At 34.2% G+C, this 26175-nt stretch overlaps 1 protein-coding gene across 20 annotated transcripts in view; it reads right to left on the bottom strand.

The window, feature by feature from the left end:
• MBD5 (methyl-CpG binding domain protein 5) overlaps positions 1-26175 on the bottom strand; it is a 435973-nt gene that overhangs the window by 89020 nt on the left and 320778 nt on the right. For 5 of the 20 annotated variants that reach the window (XM_025431590.3, XM_025431683.3, XM_025431701.3 and 2 more), the window contains 4 exons: positions 22640-22764; positions 19185-19301; positions 6281-6325; positions 530-583 (listed from right to left, as the gene is read on the bottom strand). The exons of 3 other annotated variants lie outside the window; for them this stretch is intronic. The gene's annotated coding sequence lies outside the window, so the exon portion shown is untranslated. The remainder of the gene's footprint in view (positions 1-529; positions 584-6280; positions 6326-19184; positions 19302-22639; positions 22765-26175) is intronic. 12 more of the 20 variants (XM_025431636.3, XM_025431660.3, XM_035702309.2 and 9 more) reach the window with 6 other exon arrangements.

Below are 26175 nucleotides of genomic sequence, written 5' to 3'. Positions count from 1 at the left end.
TATAACTGATTAAGAATAAATCATAGAGGTCTTTGGCTTCAGTCAAGATGGACTAACAGGGGTGACATTTGCCCTCTTGCTTGAAACAACCCCCACACAGTGAGGTAAAAAATCAGTCAGTCTTAGATGAACTTCTAGGGAATTATAGTAAGTGAAAAAGCCAGTCTCCAAAGGTTATATATACTATAGGAGACCATTTATTTAGCATTTTTTAAATGACAAAATTCTAGAAATGGATAACAGAGTAGTTGTTGCAGGGTTAGCGATGGGGGTAGGGTGGGGGCAAGATAGAAGTGAGTATGGTCAGGGACACCTGGGTGGCTCAGTGGTTGAGCATCTGCCGTTGGCTCAGGTTGTGATCCTGAGGTCCTGGGATCAAGTCCTCCACGTGGGAAGCCAGCTTCTCCCTCTGCCTGTCTCTACCTCTCTCTGTTTCTCTCATGAATAAATAAATAATATCTTTAAAAAAAGAAGTGAGTATAGTTATAAAAGGACAAGAAGACGGATTCTTGTGAGGATGGAACTGTACCTTGACTGTGGTGGTGGATGAAAGAAACTCAACATGGAATAGAATTGCACAGATCTGAAAACACACAGGCATACAAATGAATATAAGTAAAATTGGGGAAATCTGAACAAGATCAGTGCTTTGTATCACCACATTCTGGCTATGATATTTTACTAGTTTTACAAGGTATTACCATCAGGGAAACGTGGGTAAAGAGCACAGGAAATTTCTCTTTATTACTCTTCACAATTGCATATGAATCTACAATTAGCAAACATTTCAATTAAAAATAACAATCAACTGGGATGCCTGGGTGGCTCAGCGGTTGGGTGTCTGCCTTTGGCTCAGGGTGTAATCCTGGGATCTGGGATTGGGTCCCACATTAGGCTCCCTGCATGGGAGAGCCTGCCTGTGTCTCTGCCTCTCTCCTTCTGTGTCTCTCATGAAAAAAATAAATAAAAATTTAAAAATAAATATATAAAATATCAATCAATTAAAAGTAATCCAGACTGACAGATTTTAGAATTAACAGGTAAGAACATTAACACAGTTATAATAATTGTATTCCATATGTTCAAAAATAGAAAGATAGATGCAAGATAGTAAAAAAAAAAAAAGACCAAAACTGAAATTCCAGAGATGAAAATGATCATTTATGAGATGAAAAATACACTGGATGGGACTAACATTGCAGAAGATTAGACATTGCAGACATTGCAGAAGATAGTATAAACTTAAAGACATAATATTAGAAACTATCCAAAATCTAAGAAAAAAGACTGAAAAAAAAAAGTATCAGTGATATGTGAGGCAATTGAAACGGCTTACTATAGGTGTAAGTGAAACTCCAAAAGGAGGGAAGAGGGTGGGGGACAAAAAAATATTTAAAGAAGTAAGGGTTGAAATCTTCCCTGATTTGATAAAAAACTATAAACTCAGAGATTTATTTATTTTTTAAGATTTTATTTATTTATTCATGAGAGACAGAGAGAGAGAGAGAGGCAGCGACACAGGCAGAGGGAGAAGCAGGCTCCATGTAGGGAGCCTGATGTCAGACTGGATCCCGGGACTCCAGGATCACACCCTAGGCCGCAGGTGGCGCTAAACCGCTGTGCCACCAGGGGTGCCCTAAACTCAGAGATTTAAAAAGCAAAACAAATCCCAAGCACAAAAAGCATAAAGAAAACTATATACTAAGGTACATCATAATCAAATTGTTCAAAATCAGAGATAGAGAAGTCTTAAAAACAGCCTGAGGGGGGAAAATATGTACATAAGACAAAAATAAGGATGACAGTAGATTCTTCAGTGAAAACAATGGATGTGAGAAGACTGTGGACTCTCACCTTTAAAGTACTAAAAACCCAGTCATTAAAAAAAAAAAAAAAAGTACTAAAAAAATCTGTTGGCAAATTGAACTCCAATAAAAAAAAATAATTAAAAAATAAAGTACTAAACAATTCCCTCAACTCTGTCAATCTAGAATAAAATCAAAATATCAAAAATATCTTTCGAAAATTAAAGTAATATAAAAACTTTCAGATATACAAAAGCTGAAAGAACTTATCACTAGCAGATCACCAGTACAAGTATGGTAAAGAAGGTCCTTAAGGAAGAAGCAAAATAATACCAGATTGAAACAAAGATCTTAGAAAAGTAATAAAAACCACTAGAAATAGTAATTATAAGACAAAACATACATCTCTCTCTCTCTTTTTTTACTTTAAGTAATTTCCAAGCCCAGTGTGGAGCCCAAGGTGGGGTTTGAATTCACAACTCTGAGATCAAGAATCAGACGCTCAACTGACTGAGTCACCCAGGCACCCTGAAACGTACATTTCTTATATGTTCTTTCTCTCTTTCTTTTCTTTTCTTTTTTTTCTTTTCTTTTCTTTCTCTTTCTTTCTTCTTTTTCTTTCTTTCTTTTCTTCTTTCTCTCTTTCTTTTTATACTCTTTTATTTAAATTAAAAAATATATTTGACAATCTATTTTTTATATTTTTAAGATTATTTATTTGAGAGTCAGTGACACTAGCAGGGAGGAAGGGCAGAGAGAGAAAGAGAAGCAGACTCCCGGTCAAGTGGGGAGCTGGATGTGGGGCTCAATCCCAGCACCTGGGATCCTGACTTAAGCCAAAGGCAGATGCTGAACCAACTGAGCCACACAGGTGCCCTAATAATTGACAATTTAAAAACTTAAAATAAAAAAATCCAAAAGAGGAGAAATGGAAGTACACTAATCATAAGGTTCTAATACTACAAGTGAAATAATATACTATCACTTGAAGGAAGATGGTTGAGAGTTACACAGGTATACTACAAATCTTAAATAACCAATAAATAGCAAAATGAAAAGTTGTATCTATAAAGAGCCATTAAAGGTGATAAAAGGGATCCCTGGGTGGCACAGCGGTTTAGCGCCTGTCTTTGGCCCGGGGCGTGATCCTGGAGACTCGGGATCGAATCCCACATCGGGCTCCCGGTGCATGGAGCCTACTTCTCCCTCTGCCTGTGTCTCTGCCTCTCTCTCTCTCTGTGTGACTATCATAAATAAATAAAAATTAAAAAAAAAATAAAGGTGATAAAAAAGGGAATCATAAAAAGTACTCAATCCAAAAAAAGGAAGAGAGAGGAACAAGAACAAAGAAAAGATAGGACAAATATAAAATGGGAAATATGGGGCAAATAGCAAAATGATAGATTTAAACTTAACTATATCAATAACCATATAACTATATCAATAACCATAAAAATACAAATGTCTGGGCACCAAATTAAAAGGCAGAGGTTATCAGATTCTATGTCTGCAATTAGACAGTAAAAAGAAATAAAAGGCATCCAAACTTATGAGAAAGAAGTAAAATTGTCACTATTTCCAGATACAGTACTGTACATAGAAAACCCTAAAGACTCCATCAAAAACTATTCGAAGTAATAAATGAACCAGTAAAATTGCAGAATACAAAATTAATATACAGAAAGTGGTTGCATTTCTATGCACTAGTAACAAAGTACCAGAAATAAGAAATTAAGAAAAAAATTCATTTATAATTGGAATAAAATAAAAAGAATAAAATACCTAGGAATAAACTTAACCAAGAAAGTAACCTCTACGAATAAAATAAAAAGAATAAAATACCTAGGAATAAACTTAACCAATAAAATAACCTCTACTCTGAAAGCTTTAAGACCTGTATTGTGAAAACTATAAAACGTTCATTAATGAAGTTGAAGACGACACAAATAGATGGAAAGATATTTCATGCTCATGAGTGGAAGAATTAGAATTGTTAAAATGTCCATTCTATTAAAAGCAATCTCAAATTTAACGCAATCCCTATCAAAATATCAATAGCCTATTTTTCACAGAACTAGAACAAATAGTATTAAGCTTATATGGAATAACAAAAGACCCTGAATAACCAAAGTAATCTTGTAAAAGAACAAGCAGGAGATATTACAATCCCAGATCTTAAGATATACTGTAAAGCTATAATATCCAAAACACATCATGGATTGTGGAACAAAATAGAGAACAGAAATAAACTCATTTTTTTAAAGGATTTATTTATTTATTTATTTATTTATTTAAGAGAGAGAGAGAGAAAGAATGCATATGTGAGTGGTGGGAGGGGCAGAGGGAGAGAATTTTCAAGGAGACTCCCCGCTGAGTGTGGAGCTCAATGTGGGGCTCAGTCTCACAAAGGAGGAGATCCTGACTGGAGTCAAAACCAAGAGTCAGACACTTAACCAACTGAGCTACCCAGGTACCCCATAAACTCCTGCTTATATGGCGAATTAATCTACAACAAAGGAGGCAAGAATATATAATGGGGAGGGGCATGTATATATATATATATATATATATTATATATATATATATATATAATATATATACACACACACACACATACACACACACACATACCATATGATTCACTTATATGTTGAGTCTAAAAAACAAACAAATGAACACACAATAGAAGCAGAAACACACTTATAAATAGAACAAACTGGTAGTTACTAGAGGGGAGAAGGGTGGGCAAATGAGGTGAAGGGGAGGGAGAAGTACAGGCTTTTAGTTATGGAATGAATAAATCAGGAGGATTAAAGGCACAGCATGAGGAATACAGTTAATGCTACTGTAATAGCTACATTTGTGGTGAGCAAAGCATAAGGTACAGAATTGTTAAATTACTAAGTCATACACCTGAAACTAATGTAACATTGTATATCAACGATACTTCAATAAGTAAAAAACAGATTTGGATAAACGTCCAAATAAAATAAAATACAATAAAATACTGTGAATGGTAATAAACAAGCAAACAAATGAACAATAAATAAAAATGCAAAGCCCAAATATATGCTGCCCATAAAAATCACAAGTTGAATATAATGACACAATAGATCAAAAATAAAATTGTGGACAAAGGTAAATTCTGTTAACACTAATACAAGAATGCTAAAAGGGGCATTTGTGATAGGCAAAACTAAAAACAATCCAAATATCCATCACAGGTGGACAGATAGATAAACTAATTTTGATACATGTATAAGTGAAATGAAACTCAGGATAAAAAATGAATTATTGATTTATGAAACAAGAATAAGTCTTAAAATGATTATCTTGAGTGAAAGAGGCCAAATGAAAAGAGAATGTATACTGTATTTTCCATTTACATTAAGTTCTAGAAAGTGTAAACTAATCTACTGTGACAGCAGTTTAGTGGTTGCCTGGGGACATCAAGGAGAGTAGGAAGAAAAGGGAGGTAGGGATTAGAAATATATATAAGGAGGGATACCTGGGTAGCTCAGTACGTTAAGTGTCAGACTCTTGATTTCTGCTTAGGTCATGATCTCAAGCCCTAATGATGGCTCTGTACTCAGCAGGGAGTCTGCCTGAGATTCTCTCTCTCCTCTCCCTCTGCCCCTCCCCTCATTCATGGGCTCATGGGCTCGTGCTCTCTCTCTCTCTCAAAATAAATAAATCTTTAAAAATATGAATATAAAGAAACTTTCGGTGGTTATGGATATGTTCATTATCTTGATTGTAGTGATGGCTTCATGTATGTTAATACATCAAGTTGTATTCCTTAAATACATGTTATTGTATGTCAACTATATCTTAATAAAACCATCAAAAATAAATATAGTCAAGGTGTTGAAAATCCTCAAGGAGGGATCCCTGGGTGGCGCAGCAATTTAGCGCCTGCCTTTGGCCCAGGGCGCGATCCTGGAGACCCGGGATCGAATCCCACATCGGGCTCCCGGTGCATGGAGCCTGCTTCTCCCTCTGCCTGTGTCTCTGCCTCTCTCTCTCTCTCTGTGTGACTATCATAAATAAATAAAAATTTAAAAAAAAAAAAAAAAAAAAAAAAAAAAAAAAAAAAAAAAAAAAAAGAAAATCCTCAAGGAGAGACTAAGGAACTCTTATAGATAGGAGGAGACTAAAGAGACATGACAACTAAAATGTAATGTGGGATCCTGGACTGCATCTTGGGGAGAAAAAGTACATAAATGGAAAAAGTGAAATCAGGATAAATCTGTGGTTTGGTTAATAATATTTTAATAGTATTAATTTCTTAGTCTTGATAATTGGATGATAACTATGCAGAGTGTTAACATCACGGGAGGATAGGTAAAGGCTATATGGAATGCTCTGTACTATTTTTGCAACTCTTCTACAATCTAAAATTATTGCAAGATTAAAAAAATTAAAGAATAAGTCACTATCTTGGACAGGTGAAAAAGTAACAACAGATTTCTTACCTGCTTTAACAGATCCTTTATTTGTATCTTGACGTATATAACTGCCTGAAAAAAAATGAATGAGAGAAATCTGGAGATAAAATGACTGATTTGATAATGGTAATTTTGAAGAACTATAGAGGCTAGAAGAGATGCTAGAAGACTAGATAATGAAACAGTTTCTAGTTTTTTAAAAAGGAAAATAACATGGAGACCTCAAAATATAAGCTAGTCAGGCTTTAAATCATGCCTTTTAGCCTTGTAAGATTTTTAGAAGGAATTAATGAACAGATAGGTTTACGTGTACTTAGGAAGGAAGACAGTAATAATTGAGCTAGTTTAGTTTTACCAGGAACAAGTTATGTCAGACTAACCTTAATCACTTTCTGAAAGGATTGCTTGCTTAGCAGATATAAAAAAATGCTCTACTCTGGACCTAGTACCTTTGATTTCAAGAAGGTATTTGGCAAAATCACTAGAAATCTTGTGTACCAGATGGTAAAATCAGAGATATTTCAAAAGCTGTATATGTTCGTTGTTCACTGAATGATTATTTACAGGTTTATGACTCAATCTTTAAATTCAGTCTCTTATTGGAATTCTCTATTGGCAGATCAAAAGGCTTTCTCTGCAGTTCTAGCAAGTAAACATTTTCCATTAAAGATAAACTGCACTGAAAGAATGGTTGATGACGATAGAACAGAACTAGGAATTTTTTTTTTTTAAGATTTTATTTATTTAATCATGAGAGACACAGAGAGAGAAGAGGCAGAGGCACAGACAGAGGGAGAAGCAGGCTCCATGCAGGAGCCTGACATCGGACTCGATCCTGGGTCTCCAGGATCACGCCCTGGGCTGAAGGCGGTGCTAAACCACCGAGCCACCTGGGCTGCCCCAGAATTAGGAATTCTTAAAGGAATTTTGAAAAAAAAAAAAAAAGAAACTTTACAAAATAAGATTAAATGGAAGATAGAGGAAATATAATTTATAGTATATAATATAAAAAAGATTTTTTTTTTTGGCTGACTGCAAGTTCACTAAGTCTTTCTGTACAATGAAGTTGGTTAAAGGGTTAATAAGATCATACTTATCAGAGAGTAATATTTACCCTAAATCAGAATGTGAAATTCTTCTGATAAACTGGAAGCATTTTCATATTTCATTCATCAAATTTCCTTAATTCATAGAAAAAAATGAGAATAAATAAATCTTTGTGAAACAAGAGCTATGAAAACAATGATAGAAAATAAAGAAAATAAATAGGAGGGCAGCCCAGTGGCGCAGCGGTTTAGCGCCGCCTGCAGCCCAAGGGCGTGATCCTGGATACCCTGGATCGAGTCCCGCGTAGGGCTCCCTGCATGGAGCCTGCTTCTCCCTCTGCCTGTGTCTCTGCCTCTCTCTGTCTCTATGAATAAATAAATAAAATCTTTAAAAAAAAGAAAAAAAAAGAAAATAAATAGGAAAAGAAATATTTATTAGTCATTGGTAGACTGTAAAGTCATATTCCTGTTGTCTTTTTTTTTCCTGTTGTGTCTTAAGTGCTAGCCTTACTTTAACTAGAATCAGTTCTAACTATTTTATAACTATATTATGATTCCATAAAATCAGTAATCTTTTAAAATATAAGGATTAGAAGACAGAACAGGGGCCACAGGATAGACATTCATGAATTAACCAGAGAATAATAAAACCAAATATAATCAAGTAGGCCATGTAATCAGCTTGCCAGGGATCGGCAGCCTTTGCTAAATTGTTTGCTTCAATATAAATCCTTTTCCATTTCACATATTTATTTCACAGAGGGACATTAAGAGCCTGAACTAGAATTCTGAGAGTAAGAGTAGAGAGAAGGGATAAATTGAGTAATATTTGGGATCTGAAATAAGCAAGTCTTAGTAAATATATGGATGTGTGGGGCCTGATAGTAATGTAAGGAACGTAGGAAGGGATGGCAAGTAGGTTTTAATTCACACGCTGTATCAGGGCAGAAAAGAAAACAGTACACTAAAATTGGGTAATCTGTGGAAAACTTTACCTACAAAGATGTGGGAAAGAATTAGGGGAACTGACAAGGAATACTGTAAGAACCCAGCGCTAGCAACAAGAGACCTATTATTACCCTAAGCCAGAAACCAGTTTCTGGAAGTGAAGAGGTTGTTGACAGGAGTTGTGTCTTTCAGTAAAGAAATGCAGCCAAACTGTGGCAATCCCTGTAAGAATAAATATCCCAACATCACTCTTGACCCACTTTCTAATCTTCTGTGAATGTCTCTGAGCAAACCCAGTCAGAAGACAGAGGACAACAAATCTCTAGAAGTAGTCTTGCAGTAAAAGGCACAAAGAACAGGGTAGAGAATAAGCAGGTACCAATCCTAACTGATTGACAGTAGTTGCTTGAAACACCATGTAGAAAAGGATTCTACAGTATCATCCAATCTCATTAGGACACATAAGCATGAAAGTCATATGCCTATTATCATAACAGGATGAGGCACTGTTGGCATGTGTGTTCATGAGTCCTATGTCCGTAATAAGCATGAGATGGAGGAATGGTAGCATGTGTGTCATGTTTTCTAACCCTGGGCTATGCAGACTTTCACACTTTTAGTTTGCCTGAATGATAAAACATCTTTAGTAATAAATAAAACAAAAAAAAAATACAAGAGAACAAATTTATGAGTGGGGATGACAAATTCAGTTTAGGATATGTTGACTTTGAAATGTGTTGATTCTGAGACGCTCAAAGATGATCCAAAGATATATGGATCTGAAGTTCTATGGGGAATTAGGTTGGAAATAGTTTTAGAATCAATACTTTATATGTGGTAGTTGAAACATAAAAGTGAAGAGAACACAGAGTAAAAAAAGTAGTAAGTACATAAGAAATCAGGAGAATATCAACATTTTAAGAAAGGGGCATAGAAAAAGCCCACAAAAAGAAAAAAGAGCAAGAACAGTCAAAAGGTTATAAGCAGCACCAAGGAAGTGTAGATTCACAGAAACCAAGAAAACAGAATATTTATAGAAGAAAGTTGCCATGAACGTCAAATGTTGAAGAAAAGGCAGTGAAATATAGACTGAAAATTTTCCACTGGATATGACAATTAGATTACTATTGCCCATGGCTAGAGTGGTTCCAGAAATATGATAAGAAAGGAAGCCCAATTTCAATAGGATGAGAAGTTAATGAGAGAAAAGAATATGACTACAGCAAATAATAACCTCTTGAGTACAACGGATGAGGTGAAAAGGAGAATGAGTTGGTAGCTAGAAGGAAACAGGATTAAAAGGATTTTTTTTAAAAAAAAAAAAAGGATTTTTTTTGGAGTGGGAAAGTCAATAAAATTAAAGTATGAGGAGAAGAAACTAATGGAGTAAAACTGTATATATTAGAATGAGAGGACTATTAGAGATGGCTGGAACCTGTCCTACCAATGCATTCCTGAGGAAAAATGTCCTGCCCACAGGCCTTGCTCCTCAGAGCACAGGTAACATGGTATAGTTTCTCACCCCTCAGTACAGGTAATTGACTGATTGTAGGCACATAAGTTAGTTATCTATTATGAAACTGTGAGTTGAGCTAATTGGATTCTCTGTTAGGAGTATGAACTAAGAAATATGTAAATAATTGACTGATTAGCAGTATAAAGTCAGATGTAAGGGTGGTGAAATAAAAAGAAAAGGATAGTGTACTCAACACACAAAAACCTCAAACAATCCAATTAAAAAATGGTCAGAGGACCTCAACAGACATTTTTCCAAAGAAGATCTATAGATGGTTAACAGACACATGAAAAGATGTTCAACATCACTAAACATCAGGGAAATGCAAATCAAAGCCACAATGAGATACCATCTTACATCCATTAGAATGACTAAATCAAAATGACAAGAAATAGCAAGTGTTGGTGAGGATGTGAAGAAAAAAGAACACTTTGTGCAATGTTGATGGGGATGTATACTGGTACAGCCAATTGTTTTCCACGATGTGGAAAACAATATGAAGTTTCCTCAAAACATTAAAAAAAATAGAAATACCTTATGATATCAAAATTCCACTACTGGGTATTTATCCAAAGAAAATGAACACTAATTCGAAAAGATACATGCACCCCTATGTTTACTGCAGCATTATTTACAATAGCCAAGATATGGAAGCAACCTATGTACCTATCAGTAGACGAATAGGGGAAACATGACATACACACATGTGCACACACCCAAAGAATATTACATAGCCATAAAAAGAATAAGATTGTGCCATTTGAGACATGGATGGACCTAGAGGGTATTATGGTAAGAAAAATGAGTTGGGATCCCTGGGTGGCTCAGCGGTTTAGCGCCTGCCTTCGGCCCAACACGTGATCTTGGAGTTCCGGGATTGAGTCCCACGTCAGGCTCCCAGGATTGAATCCCACATCATGCCTGCTTCTCTGCCCTCTCTCTGTGTGTGTGTCTCTCATGAATAAATAAAATCTTAAAAAAAAGAAAAATGAGTCCGAGAAAGATAAATACCATATGATTCCACTCATAAGTGGAATCTAAAAAAATAATAATCAAACAGAAAGTAGAATTAGACATATAAATACAGAGAACAAATCAATGGCTGCCAGAGGCGAGGGGATTGGGCAAAATGGGTTAAGAAGAGAGGGAGATACAGTCCTTTAGCTGTGGAAGAGTAAGTCACAAGGATAAGAAGCACAGCGTAGGGTTACAGTCAATGATATTGTAATAGCAATGTAATGGAGAGAAGACAGCTATACTTGTGAGTACAGCAGAACGTATAAACTCATCAAATCACTAAGCTATACACCTGAAATTAATGTAACATTGTATGTCAACCATACTGAGAAATTTTAAAAAAAGGATGTGTAGCAGTAATGGCCCATGTTAAAGCTAAATTTAGAAAAAAATAAAAACCATGAGTGGCTAACTGAAGCATCGATAAGGTAGAGCATGAAGAAGCTAGCTCTTAGAGAAAGAGAGGACAAAGATGTGCGGAGAGAGGCAGAGTCTCCCTGAAAGACCATGACCCTCTAAAGGAGACTCAGAGGTTTTCTGAATCTGATACTTTCAAGTTATGGTTCATTGATGTCCTTATATTAACTCCTCTTTTCTTTTAACACGAATGGGTTTCTGTTCTTTGCATCCTAAACTCCAACTCTAGGACAAGGACTAAAGCAAAGTCATGGAGGAGTCAAAGTGGAAAGGGTTGCTTTGAACAAGAAGGGAAAATCCAATCCTTAGTAACCTTAAGAAAGAAAGGAAGAATGGGTATTAAGACAGGAGTCAGAAGAAAGTCTATAGCTCAAATACATTTATCAAAAAATAAAAAAAGATTAAAATTAAATGAAAAGCATTCACTTAAAGAAGTTGGAAAAGAACCACAAAGCAAGCCTAAAGAAACAAGAAGGAATGAAATATAAAAGCAGAAAATACAGAGGACAATATCAACAACAACTACACTAATAACAAGAAAAACAGAGCCAAAAGCTGATTATTGGAAAAGATTAATAAGCAGACTTCTGACAACACTGAAATAAGACAAAAGAATGTGTAAACAAACAAAATACATAATGTAAAGGGGTAAATAAGTATACACTACAGAGATAAAAAAGTAAGAATGGGTATTATGAAAAACTGTATATTAAAATATGTGAAAATAGTTTTGTTGATTGCTTCCCTTGCTGTGCAGAAACTTTTTATTTCAGTGTAGTCCCAATAGTCTATTTTTGCTTTTGTTTTCCTTGCCTCAGGAGACATGCCTAGAAAAATGCTATGGCCAATGCTAGAGAGATTACTGCCTGAGTTCTCTTCTAGGATTTTTATGGTTTCAGATCTCATTGTTTAGGTCTTTAATCCAATTTTGAAGTTGTTGTGTATACAATATAAGAAAGTGGGACAGTTTCATTCTTTTGCATATAGCTGACCAGTTTTCCCAACATCATTTGTTGAAGACACTGTCTTTTTCCCAATGGATAGTCTTTTCTGCTTTGTTGAAGATTAACTGACCATATAATCGTGGGTTTATTTCTGGGTTTTCTATTCTGTTCTGTTAATCTATGTGTCTATTTTTTTTTTTTTTTTTTTGCCAGTACCATACTGTTTTGATTACTACAGTGAAGGAAACAATCAACAAAACTAAAGGCGACCTATGGAATGGGAGAAGACATTTGCAAGTGACATTATCAGATAAAGAATTAGTATCTGAAATATATAAAGAATTTATACAACTCAACATCCAAAAAACAAATAATCCAAATGAGACATGGGCTGAAGACAGAAACAGACACATCTCCAAAGAAAACATACAGATGGCCAATAGACACTTGAAAAGATGCTCAACATCATTTATCATCAGAGAAATGCAAATGAAAACCAGAAGGAGATATCACCTCACACCTGCTGAATGGCTAAAATCAAACACACAAGAAACAGTAAGTATTGGCAAGGATGTGGAGACAAAGGAACCCTCTTGCACTGTTGGTGGAATGCAAACTGGTAGAGACACTCTGGAAAGTAGTATGGAACGTCCTTAAAAAATTAAAGATAGAACTATCATACAATGCAGTAGCCACACTACTGGTATCTATCCTCAAAATAGAAAAACACTAATTCAAAGGATACATGCACCCATATGTTTACTGTAAAATACTCAGCCCAATGTCCATTTACAGATGGATGGATAAAGAAGCTGTGGCATATAAATGGAATGGAATATTATTCAGCCATAAAAGAATGAAATCTTGCCATTTGCAATAACATGGATCGAGCTAGAGAGTATAATGCTAAGTGCAATAAGTCAGTCAGAGAAACACAATACCATATGATTTCCCTCATTTGTGCAATTTAAGAAACAAAACAAACGAGTGAGTGAGAGAGAGAGAGAGAGAGAGACAAACCAAGAAACAGACTCTTACCTATAGAGAACAAACTGGTAGTTGCCAGATGGAAGTGGGTGGGGGAGAGGTGAAACAGGTGATGCGTATTAAGGAGTGCACTTGTGATGAGCACTGAGTAATGTAGGCTTGAAACTAATATAACACTGTAGGTTAACTGTACTGGAATTAAAATAAAATAAAATATTTGAAAATAGAGATGAAATGAATAAATTCCCAGGAAAATATGAAACATCACTATCATTACAAAAAGAAATAAAGAACTCAAATAAGTAATAAAGAAACTAAAGTGGTAGTCAAAGACTACCTCTGTCTTTAATATTTTTTATTTTTTTTAATTAGGTAAACTCTATCCTCAACCTGTGTAGAGACCCAAAGTCACGACCTAGAGATCAAAACTCACTGGCTTTACTGACTGAGACAGCCAGGTGCCCCAAAGACCACTTCTCTTAAGAAACCCCAGGACCAGGTTATGCTGGTAGGTTCTACCAAATTTTCAAGACATACATAATTCCTATTTCACGTAAGTTGTTTCAGAGAACATGAAAAGAGCAAAAGGTACCCAAGTTATTTACAAAAGCTAATAAAATTCTGATCCTAATAAAAGATAAAAATAATACTGCAAAAAACTATCTAACCACATGGTGAAATTAATATGACAGAAAACGAGAATAGGACTTCATGTGTTTGTTGATACAATAATGTGTTTGCTATTTGCAAAATCTTAAATCAGACTTGTAACATAAAGCAGTAAAATGTATATGCAATAAACGAGAATAATACCATTGACTAAATTTCTACCTTAAAATTATAAGCATGACCTTTTCTTTCCAATTCAGAATTATAATATGTTCTCAGTGATTTTCAACTCCTCTTCTTACTCCCCATCTGTCAACTTCCTTTCCTGTGACTGTACTGTATCACTGCTACTAATGGCTTAGGTGTGTCAGGGTTAAACATGAACACCGTGAACATCTGCTCAGTCTCCAGTTTTTTGAAGAGGAGGCTGGGCTTTCCTTTCAAAGTTGGTGGACTTCAGGTTAGAAGATCAGACTTCCCAAACCAGGATAAAAGTGAGAACAGATCCGTGTCCTGGACAAGGAGATATCTGCTATTGGCTCCCCAAATCTGGTATGTCTGATTAACTTGAGCTAGAATAACTTAGAAGCACTGGTTTATAATCATAGGAATGAATGAAATTAGCTGTATGTTCCTTTCTGTTGATTTTTGGGTATATAATCTGTCTCATTATGGCTTCACCATCTATTTCCTGCTAATCGGTGAAGATGACATCAGGCTAGAGATGTCTTTGGAAAAGAGGGATGTCAGTCACAGACCATGTTGCTTTTTTGTTTTGTTATTTTAATCAGTAGGGGAACCAGAAAAGTCTGGTTCATGTATTGTTTACTTTCCTTAATTCTAGACTTTTGACTTGAGGTGATTTATTTCTTTACATTAGTATCACAGGGATTAAAAAGGAGATTCGGAAGCCTATGGAAAACAGATTAGGTGGACATAAATTTAAAAGATTAGATAGGGGGCAGCTCAGGTGGCTGAGTGGTCTAGCGCTGCCTTCAGCCCAGAATGTGATCTGGAGACCCGGGATCGAATCCCACGTCAGGCTCCCTGCATGGAGCCTGCTTCTCCCTCTGCCTAAGTTAAGTCTGTTCCTCTCTCTCTCTGTCTCTCTCTCTCTCTCTGTGTGTTTCTCATGAATAAATAAAATCTTTAAAAAAATAAAAGATTAGATAGGAATATTTTCCCATAGGATTGTCAAACTTCAGTTCCCTAAAACATGCAGGTAGTACTTCCCCACCTCCCCACCTGTCCTCCCGTCCCTCTATCCAGTAACTCTTACAGGAGTGAGAGCTGAATAATTTGTTAGAAGCCTTTTATCTTTACCCTTTTTGGCCTTTATATAACCAAAAGGATATCAGAAGGTCTGTGGCTTATATTGTTTCTGGAGCTAAGGACATCCCAGTAATGCAAAACTAAAAGAAATATACCATAACTCCTAGGAGAGAATTATAGAGTATATAAGAGGTTGAAGGTTAGTAAATTTTAAAAAAATTATTTATTTTTAGGAGGGGAAAGAGAGAGAGAGAGAGAGAGAGCACGCGCATGAGCAAGTGCCAGCTTGGGCAGGGGGAGGGGGGGAGGGAGAGAGAAACTCTCCGGCAGAGTCCTCATTGAGTGCAGAGCATAACAGGGGGCTTGATCTCTCGATCATGACCTGAGCCAAAACCAAGAGTCAGACGCTCAAGCTCATTGGACTGAGCCACCCAGGCGCCCTGGCAGTGAATGTTTTTAACTTAGTTTTAAACTGCTTCAATTTGTAACTACATTGAATGAAGAAATGAAAGTGAATCAATCTTTCTTTGTAAATATCTCATAAGTGAATATTGGACTAAATATTTATTTAAATATATTGAGATAACAATTCAGAAACTCCTCATAACAAGTGAGAATAGGACAGATTTTACAAGTGCTGTCTATACGCCAGGCCTGACAAACACAGGGCAGCCGTCCTATAAAGGATGAAGAGAACTTCCTCCAATAAACTAGTGTAGGGCAGACCATTTAGCACCAAGTCAGAGCTCAGGCTAGTTCTTCTTGCTTTAAGCTGTTGTTTCATTTAGAGCCAAAATACCGATATAATACTATTAAGAAGTAATTTGGAAAGATGCTCAACATTATTAATTATCAGGGAAATGCAAATAAAAAACACAATGAGATATCACCTCATACTTGTTAGAATAGTTATCTAAAAGACAAGAAATAACAAGTGTTGACGATGATGTGGAGAAAAGAGGACTCTTGTGCACTGCTGGTGGGAATGTAAATTATTACAGCCATTATGGAAAACAGTATGGAGGTTTCTCAGAAAATTAAAAATAGAACACCCATATGATCCAACAATTCCACTTCTGGATATTTAACCAAAGAAAACAAAACCATTAATTTGAAAAGATATATGTACCCCCATATTCAGTACAATAATATTTACAATAGCTAAGATATGGAAATTAATGGAGTCCATTGACGGATGAATAAGGAAGGTTATATATATATATATATATATATATATATATATATATACACGATACTATTCAGAAATAAAAGAAAAAAATCTTGCCACTTGCAACAACACAGATGGACCTAGAGGGCACTATGCTAAGCAAAATCAGTCAGACAAAGACAAACACTATATGATTTTGCTTATATGCAGAATTAAAGCAAAACAAAACAAAAATCAAGCTTATAGATATAGAGAACAGATTGATGGTTATCACTGGAAGCATTGGGGGGGGGGAGGGCCAAATAGGTGAAGGGAGTCAAAAGGTACATACAAAAGAATAAGTAAGTCATGGGAATATAATGCACAGTGTAGTGACTACATGGTACTGCATATTTGAACGCTGCTAACAGAGATCTTAAAAGTCCTCATCACAAGGAAAAAAAAATTTGTTACTAGGTATGCTGATGAATGTTAACTGGAATCATTGTAATGACCATTTCACAATATATACAAATATCAAATCATTATGATGCATACCTGAAATTAGTAGAATGTTATATATGAATTATACTTCAACAAACAAAAAGGATTTTGAAGGATGAGACACAACTACAAAGGCAGGGAACAAAGCTCTTTCAGTACTCAGGCTATCGTGAACATCAGTGGTTCCTGAATTGAAGCAGGCTTAAGAATTTACCCATGTCATTTGTTAAAATGCAGATGTCCAGGCCAGACTGATGGTATTCTGACTGAGAAGCTAGCTGGAGCACAGCAGTTAGGCATCTGTATTTTTATCAAGCACCCCCAGGTAATTTTGATAGAAGAGGAAGTCTGGATAGAGTAAATTGAAAAACACTGGTCTATGATGTAAAAAAAGGAATAAAATATTTGGCAGTTCTCCAGTTGATCTTGTCAATAAAAAACAATCACACCGGTTAACAAAGACTTGGAATTTGGATTTATGCTGTGTTACTGTGTATTGTCTATACTGCTCTTATTGTAGAAACAGCTATAGCAATAAAGAAATGCGATATCATGTCTTCCAGAAAGCCCATTCTTATATGAACTTTGTCTACATTATTAGAAAAATAGACATTTTCAATAAATAGCACCACTTTTATATTCAGGAAAAAATGAAGTAATTTCTACTTTGTGAGAAAAAAGCCAAACAGAAATTTACATAATGTAGTACACCAGACTGAAGGAGGCTACAGAAAAAAAATATTAAATGTTCCATTTGTTTTTCAATAATTCAAATCAGAGAGAATAGAAAAAATACATATAAAGGTCAATAAAAATATTATTTTATAGAATACATGTATATTTATATTACTTGAGGAACAAATATAAAACCTAAGACAAATGAATACTAACTTATGTGTTTTTAGAACAATGAATTTGTAAATATTTGCTTTTATCTGACAACTTTATCAATATGTCTATTAACTTTCAAGCTATTAAGCTTTGACAAGATACAGACTAATTGAAGAAATATGACTATTGGAAAAATATCTAGAAGCTTCCATTAATTCTTTCTTACATGCTTACTAAAATCAGGCAGATGAACACACTAGACGGGAAAGCTGCCTGCTGATAAGAAACTCGTTCTTTGTTTTAGGTGACGCCCAAAGTACATTACTTATGAAATATATGATGTCAAAAGAAAAGCATTCTAGAATCAAAAATTACTTTCAGGCTGGAAAAAGAGATTTAAATAGTATAAACTACATTAAATCATCTGGGTATTTGCTAAAATTCAATGCAGAGAAATATTAAGTCCTTGAGTCATTCAGTCTGAGAAAAGCAAGAATATGTCAAAAATATAGCTGGGCTGCAAATTAAACCTGAACATTTTTGTTTGTTAGTGTGCTAAAATATAAACTCATGTGGTTTATCTTTAGATACAATTTTTTTTTTTTGGTCTAGTAAGTACTGTTCTTTAACATTGTTTTTTGAAACTTATCCAAAAAGTAATCAACATTTCTGTAAGCCCTTTATGGAAGATAAAAAACAACTTGAAATATACCTTGAGACTATCTAAGATTAAATAAAATATTCAGAAACCTCAAAACATTTTCTCCTCTGGTCTCTTCCATCATAAGGTTTATTAAAGAGTCCTGGGAGTTTCAATTTACTGACTTGAGATGTAGACTTTACAGACTTATTCAGAGTGATTTATGAATATGCCTGTGAAGGGACATAACCATTCCTATCCTAATCAGGCTCTTTTATTTGCTTTTCTTAGAAAAATACTAAAAGGAATTCCCAAAGGGATTAATATGAAGAATTTCTGAAATCCAAAAAGGATAAGGGTGGGGTGCATGTTCTATTTAAAGCTTTTAATTAAAAATTATTGTTATGGAGTGAGTTGAGTGCCCTTAGAATTCTATATGGAAGTCCTTAACCCCTTCAATATGACAGTATTGGAGACAGGGCCTTTCAGGAGGTAATTAATGTTAAATGAAGTCATAAGGATGGGATCCTCCTCATCCAATAGACTATTGTCCTTGTAAGAGGGGAAAAAGACATTAGGGGTGGGACAGCACAGAAAAGGGCATGCGAGGACATAGCAAGAAGGTAGCTATCTGAGGCAAGCCAAGGAGAGAGACTTCAGGATAAAGTAGACCTGCTGACACCTTGGTCTTGGGCTTTAGCCTTGAGAACTATGAAAAAATAAATATCTATTCTTTAAGTCATGAAGTCTGTGGTAGTTTATATGGGAACCTTATACAACTATGTTATGTATATGATGTACATGTCATATATGTGAGTTATAAAGTATAATAACAAATGCCCATGTACCATCCCTAACCTCTAATCTCAAACACACTACCTCAAAGAGCATCATTGTTTCAAATTTTCTATTCATCATTCCTTTGCTTTGAAAAAAAAAAGTTTTATCACATATTTAGGGATCTCAACAATATATTTTGTTCGTTGGTCAAGCTGTCTATCCCTCTGCCAATATCACACTTTCTTCAGTTTTCAACAGAACAAATTCATTTACCTTATTCTTCTATAGGAGTGTGTTGGCTCTTCTAGGCTCTTTGCTTTCCCAATAAAATTTAGACCCAAATAGAGTTCCTCAAACACCGTTAGGATTTTTCACTGGAATCACATTGACCTATAAACCAATTTGAAAAAAAAAAAAAAAACTGACATCTTGTCTATATTTAATCAAATATATTAGTGCAACCTCCATTTAGACTTTAATGTTCTTCAATAAAGTTTATAGTTTTTTTTTCATAAAGATCTTGTACACTATTATTTCTTTGTATTTTATGTCTTTATGGATGTAGTAAATAGTATCTTTTCTAACTTTTTAAATATTAGAAATACAGTTTATAATTTTACATTGATTTTATAATCAGTCTCCTTGCTAAACTTTCATTATATTTCTATAATGAGTTTACCCGTTAATTACTTTGAGTTTTCTATGTAGATAGCATGCCATCTACAAACGAATGTAGTTTAATTTCTTCCTTTCCAAATGGTTATACTTGATATTTCTTTTCTGTTCTTGTTGTGAGGACTCTGACCTCCACTACAATGTTAAATGGACTTGTTCCAATTTTAAAGTAAATGTCTCAAGTATTTTTTTGGTAAAAATGATATTTGCTGCATATTCTTGACAAATACCTTTAATCAAGTTAGGGAATCTTCGCTTCTTTTCCAGTTTTGCTAAGAGGTTTTTTTTTTTTACCCTTCCATGAATAAGTTAACTATAATTAAAAAAAAAAACCTATCAATGCATTACTAGGTATTTATCCAAAGGACACAAAAATGGTGATTTGAAGGGATATATACATCCTGATGTTTATAGCAGCACTAACAACAACAGCCAAATTATGGAAGAGTCCCAATGTCCTCTGACTGATGAATGGATAAAGAAGGTATGGTACACCACACACACACACACACACACACACACACACACACACAGGAATATTACTCAGCCATCAAAAGTATGAAATCTTGCCATTTGTAACAACATGGATGGAACTAGAGTGTATTATGTTAAATGAAATAAGTCATTTACTTATTAAGACATATATGATTATATGATTTCACTCATACGTGGAAGTTAAGAAACAAGATAGATGAACATAAGGAAAGGGAAGGAAAAATAAAATAAGATAAAAACAGAGGGAGGAAAACCATAAGAAACTCTAAAAGACCGAGAACAAACTGAGGGTTGATGGAGGCAAGAAGGGTGTGGTGGTGGGCGAAATGGGTGATGGGTGCTAAGAAAAACACTTGTAGTGAGCACTGGGTCTTATATATAAATGATGAATCACTAAATTCTACTCCTGAAACCAATACTACATTATATGTTAAAATCTATTGAGATGACCATGTTTTTTCTCCTTTAATTTGCTATGCTAAATGATATGTATAGATTCTACCCTCTGCCACCAAACCATACTTGCATTCTTTATTCTTTTGATGCCCTTCTTGATCATGGTTGTATTTTCCTATTTTTTTTTAACACATTGTTATATGCTGCTTGCTAAAGTTTCGTGTAGGATTTGATATTAACTTCCATAAATGAGAACGAATTGTACTTTTCCTTCCTCTTGCTCTTTTTGTTTGGTTTGGTTATTAAGGTTTTGATATAGACGTATGTAGTCGAGCTTGGGGATAATTCCTTCTTTTTTTCTTTTCCGTTAAAGTGTGTAAATTTGAAATATCAGAGGATATTTGACCATTACCAGGTCAGTTGTAATGATATGAGGCTTGTGTATGTGTTTAATGAGAAGGTCTTAACAAAATATTTAATTATTTAATGGTTATGGGAATACTTTCAATTTCAATTTTTTTTTGTGTCACTTCTGGATAAGGTAACCTCTCATCTTTTATTTTTTTATTATTATTTTTTTTACATCCTCTCATCTTTTAAATTTCTACTTGATCTGTAAGTATTTTTACTCATAATATTGTTTATTTCAGATTTTTCTCCTTAATTTTTAACTGATTAAACTTCCAGAGGTATATCTATTTTGTAGGTATTTAAAAAAAAAGCAATTTCAGGCTTTGTTGATCCTACCTGCTAAATGTATGTTTTCCTTTCATTAATTTCTGCTCTTTGTTATCTCATACTTACTTTTTTTTTTTAAAGATGTTGTTCATTTTCTAACTCATTAAATTGGAAGCCTACATCATGAAATTTCAGCCTCCCTCTCTTTTTAATGTAAGCATTTAAGGTTATGTATCCTATAAATTTGGTATGTTTAGTTTTTGTCTAGTTATAAGGATGCTATTTTTTGGTTCATAGTTACTCTTTTTTAAAACAAATTTCCAAATGCATAATCATTTACAAATTTTTCTTTTTGCTATTGACTATTATGTCGGAAGATGTGGTCTGTAAGACAATTCTTTGAAATGTACTGACTTTTTGTGCTAAAAATATAGTCTATTTTTGTAAATGGTTTAATCATTTAAGAATGCATATTCTCTATTGTATGCAGCTGTAGACAAATGTACATTAAAATTTATTATTATATTGAGAAATTTCTGTCTTTAATTTTACAGAATTTAATATATTTTGAGGCTAAGTTATGTATATGCAGGCTTAATATTGTTACTTTTTTCTAGTGAACTGAACCTTTTATTATTACGTAGTAAGTTCTCTTTATCTCTAGTCATACTTGTTCAATTAAAATTGATACCCTAACTTTTGTTCATTTGGTGTTTGCCCAGGATAACCTTTTACTATTCTTATATTTTCAACCATTTCATGTCATTATGTTTTCAGAGTGTCACTAAGTGTAATTGCCAATTTATTTATTTATTTATTTATTTATTTATTTATTTATTTATTAATGATAGTCACACAGAGAGCGAGAGAGAGAGAGGCAGAGACATAGGCAGAGGGAGAAGCAGGCTCCATGCACCGGGAGCCCAACGTGGGACTTGATCCCGGGTCTCCAGGATCGCGCCCTGGGCCAAAGGCAGGCACCAAACCGCTGCGCCACCCAGGGATCCCTGCCAATGTATTTAGGTTTTTTTTTTAGTTTCTTACCCTTTGCTTTTCATTTGTCCCACTTCTCCTACACTTAAAAATGAAAAGCTCTCTTTTTGCCTTAAAAAATGAACTGGAAAAATTTTTATTTGTTTGAAACTTACTCCATTTTCTCCTTTTTATATGATTGGATGTCATATACTCCTTTTCTACCCCTTGTTTGGGGTACTTTATAAATTTTACTCTGCACTGATAATCCCTGCTGAATTTTTCTAGTTTCTTCTAATAACCTGTGCAGCCAATTTCCCATATTAAATTGTCCTTTTAAGATAACTGGAATAGTTTCTATTTAATTGACTAAATACTGACCAATATATCAATTTATTAAAGATTTCTTTGTCATTGGCCATTCCACTTTCGTAAGTTCAATTCTGCCAGTTTATTCTTTTTAAACATTTCAAATTTGTTTTTATATATTCTATATCAGCTAATTGCAATACCTTTTAATCCTGGGCAGGGTGGAGGCTACATCTGCAATTTGTCTTTTCTGCTCTCGCTCATGGTAGCTTATTTTCTTATGTGTTTGCTGGATTTTGATTATGAACTCCTATTTGGTTGATATGATCTGTAAACAAAACAAAACAAGAGGAAAAAACTCCCATCTTAAGTGAGAATTATTTCTTCTAGCTTCTCTGTCTTGCTAGTGGCCTTTAGTTTTCTTCTGGATTAGGTATTATTATTCTCATTTACCATTAAGAAGACCCCAATCTGCAATGTGTTTATAGCTTATACTTCAGCTTCAGTCTAAGTTTTTTTCTTCGTTAAGATTTTATTTCTACCTGTGGAACTTAGCAATGAGATAACATTAAGTTTTATGCAGGATCTGATTATTTTGTATTAAGGCAGCTCTTCAGAGTAATGTTACATTGTTAAAAATAGATGTCTTCATACTGATTTTCTATTTATTCCACTTCTGTGCTATTTGAATATTTTCAAATTCGTGTTATTTTTATAATAAAAACTCTGGTTCCTAAAAAACTTCAGGAGTTCAATGAAGTCTTTAGCAAAAATATACTACATTATTTTTTCCAATTAGATATTTCATTTTAACAATAACAAATAATGTATTAATATCATTTTCTTATGTTTAATATTTTTATATGTTGTACCTCAATTTCTCTAAGTCCTTTTCATTTGGTACAATATGTAAAATTTAAATCTCACAAATATTAAAAGTAGGAAGATATAAGCCACAAAAAATTTACTTTCCAAATAGAACAATGGATAGCCAATAAATATATATATGTAACTACCTAACCATAAATTTGTAAATAAGTATTTTTCATATATGTATACTTATTTAAAAATATATATATGAAAAAATATGTATTTTTAAATATCTAAGCTATACCAAATTCTAAGTGAATTTTAATTAGAATAATGGACACTATGAAGATGCATTACAATAAAGCTAGCCAAAATTAATAAATAAAAATGTATTGATTAGAATTAGTGAGTTATTTCAAGATAATATAAGATAAACGTTTTTCTCTCTCTTTTTTAATAATAGAAAAACCTTAAGTATTTCTGGTAAGGAAGAAAGTTCTCTCTAACACAGCTGGAAAGCTATTTATGATATAGTATAAAAACTGAAACTACACTGATAAAAAGCTGAATTATTTATTCTACTTAGAAGCAATATGAAAAGAAATTTAATCATGCCCTCATACTTGCAAAGTTATAACTTATTAAGCCGTAAAAGAAATGCTTAATGTAAGGAAATTAGATACTACTCTTCAATTTTGGAAAGGTATGCTCCTAAACTCTTAAAACAGGTTAGCAATTTTGGAGGTTAATTTGAAAAAGTAGCAATATGATTCAGGTCAACTCTGAAATTTATCAAGAAACCAAAGGTTATTAAACTGATTTTTTACTATTTTATCTTTGCTTAGAATAATTAAGGATTAATATATAAACCATTTCACTCACATAAACTATCATTTTTTTAAGGAATGAAAATATATATAAGTTAATGAATACTGTACAATGCATTAAAAGAAAAAGACAATTTATATGGCTTATCTCTGGTTCCTTGAAATGTTCTGAATTACAAAAGGAAATGCAGAAAGATTTTTAAAAGAGGGTTTCAAGGCTCAACCCCAAATCCTGACTACATAATAGATAATTTCTATATTGTGGGAACATCTTTTCAAGTAAATTTAATGTAATGACAAAACGGATACTTTTATTTCATTTGTTCATATGATAACCTTAAGAAATATGTACTCAATTCACCAAATTTCTGAAGCACAAAGTTTAAATTCAAACCATAATCCAACTTTTCTTTTCCTCCCTCCCTCCCTCCCTCCCTCCCTCCCTCCCTCCTTCCTATAGGTACCCACTGTCAAGACTATCCTTGGAGAAGGGAGAGGACACAAAATATGCTGACAGAATGGGAAGAGACAAAGCAAAAGGGAAGTACTGGAGAAAGCAACTGAATTACTAGAGGCTTACATGGAAGACATAGTTTTTCAATCTCCTTTTTAGATTTATATAATTTCATACATTTTGGAAAAAGAATTTAGACGAAGAGGCGAGAGACATATAATTACAAATTCAATGGTCAGACTCTAAGATGTGGAGAAAAAGTAGTCAAGGATGGCATCTATTTATTTGCATGAATTGTTTGTAAGCAAAGACATAGTTGCATCTTAGTGGCTTTCAACTGGCAATGACTTACTAGCCTAGAGAACATCTGTCAATGTCTGAAGACAATTTTGATTATCATTATGGGTGTGTGGGTGTGTGTGTGTATGTGTGTGTACACACACTTGCAAGCATGCTACTGGCATCTAGTGGGAAGAGGACAGAGATGCTGCTACACATCCTACAATGTACAGAAAATCCCCCTTTAACAAAGAATTGTCCATTCCAAAATGTCAACAGAGCTGAGGGTGAGAAACCCTGCCTTATTATATAATTGCAGATGTGCTTCTCTCTTTCAGTTCAAGTATGAATGATAGTTAGAGGAGCTAACATTTGGTAGAAGTGACTAAGAAAATAATTTAGGTGCTTACTGAAGGCAAATTTGGGATAAATTTCCCAGATAAAGACAATGACCTGTACCTGACCCCTAGAAATTTTAAATGATGCAATGAAGACTTATGAGAAAAATTAATCTAGTAAACTATTATCTCTGGACATTGGTTACCTATGGTTTTGAATGCTTTTCTTACTTAGGCATACTTTGTCTTACTGTGCTTTGTAGATACTGCACTTTTTACAAATTGAAGGTTTGTGACAATCCTATATTGAGCAAGTCTATCAGCACCATTTTTTTTCCAACAGCATTTGCTGTTGTGCGTGTTCTGACTGTTGTACTGACTGCCTGTCCTTTTATCTCTCTCCCTCTCCTCAGGCCTCCCTATTCCCTGAGATACAATAATATTAAATTAGGCCCATGAATAACCCTACAATGGCTTCTAAGTACTCAAATGAACAAAAGAGTCAGTTGATGTGACAAACTTCATTGTTTCATTTTAAGAAATTGCCATAGCTACCTCACCCCCAGCAACCACCACCTTAATCAGTCAGTAGCCCTCGATATCAGGACAAGACCTTCCACCAGCAAAATGATTACAACTTGCTGAGAGCTCAGATGATGGATAGCATTTTTTAGACATAAAGTATTGTTAATTAAGGTGTGTACAGTGTTTTTTCTGTGCAGAATGTTATTGCACACCTAATAAATCATAGTGTAGTATAAATACAACTTTTACATGCATTGGGAAACAAAAAAATTCATTTGACTCAGCTTATTATAATATTTGTTTTATTGTGGTGATCTGGAACTAAACCGGAAATATCTCTGAGGTATGTCTGTATTTTGTTAACTTTCTACAGTATGAATCTAGTTTTTTTGTTTTTTTTAAGATTTTATTTATTTATTCATGAGAGACACAGAGAGAGAGGCAGAGACACAGGCAGAGGGAGAAGCAGGCTCCATGCAGGGGGCATGATGTGGGACTTGATCCCA

This window comes from Canis lupus, chromosome 19 (assembly GCF_003254725.2).
Source record: "Canis lupus dingo isolate Sandy chromosome 19, ASM325472v2, whole genome shotgun sequence".
NCBI classification, from domain to species: Eukaryota; Metazoa; Chordata; class Mammalia; order Carnivora; family Canidae; genus Canis; species Canis lupus.
This window is presented reverse-complemented; position numbering and strand designations above follow the sequence as displayed.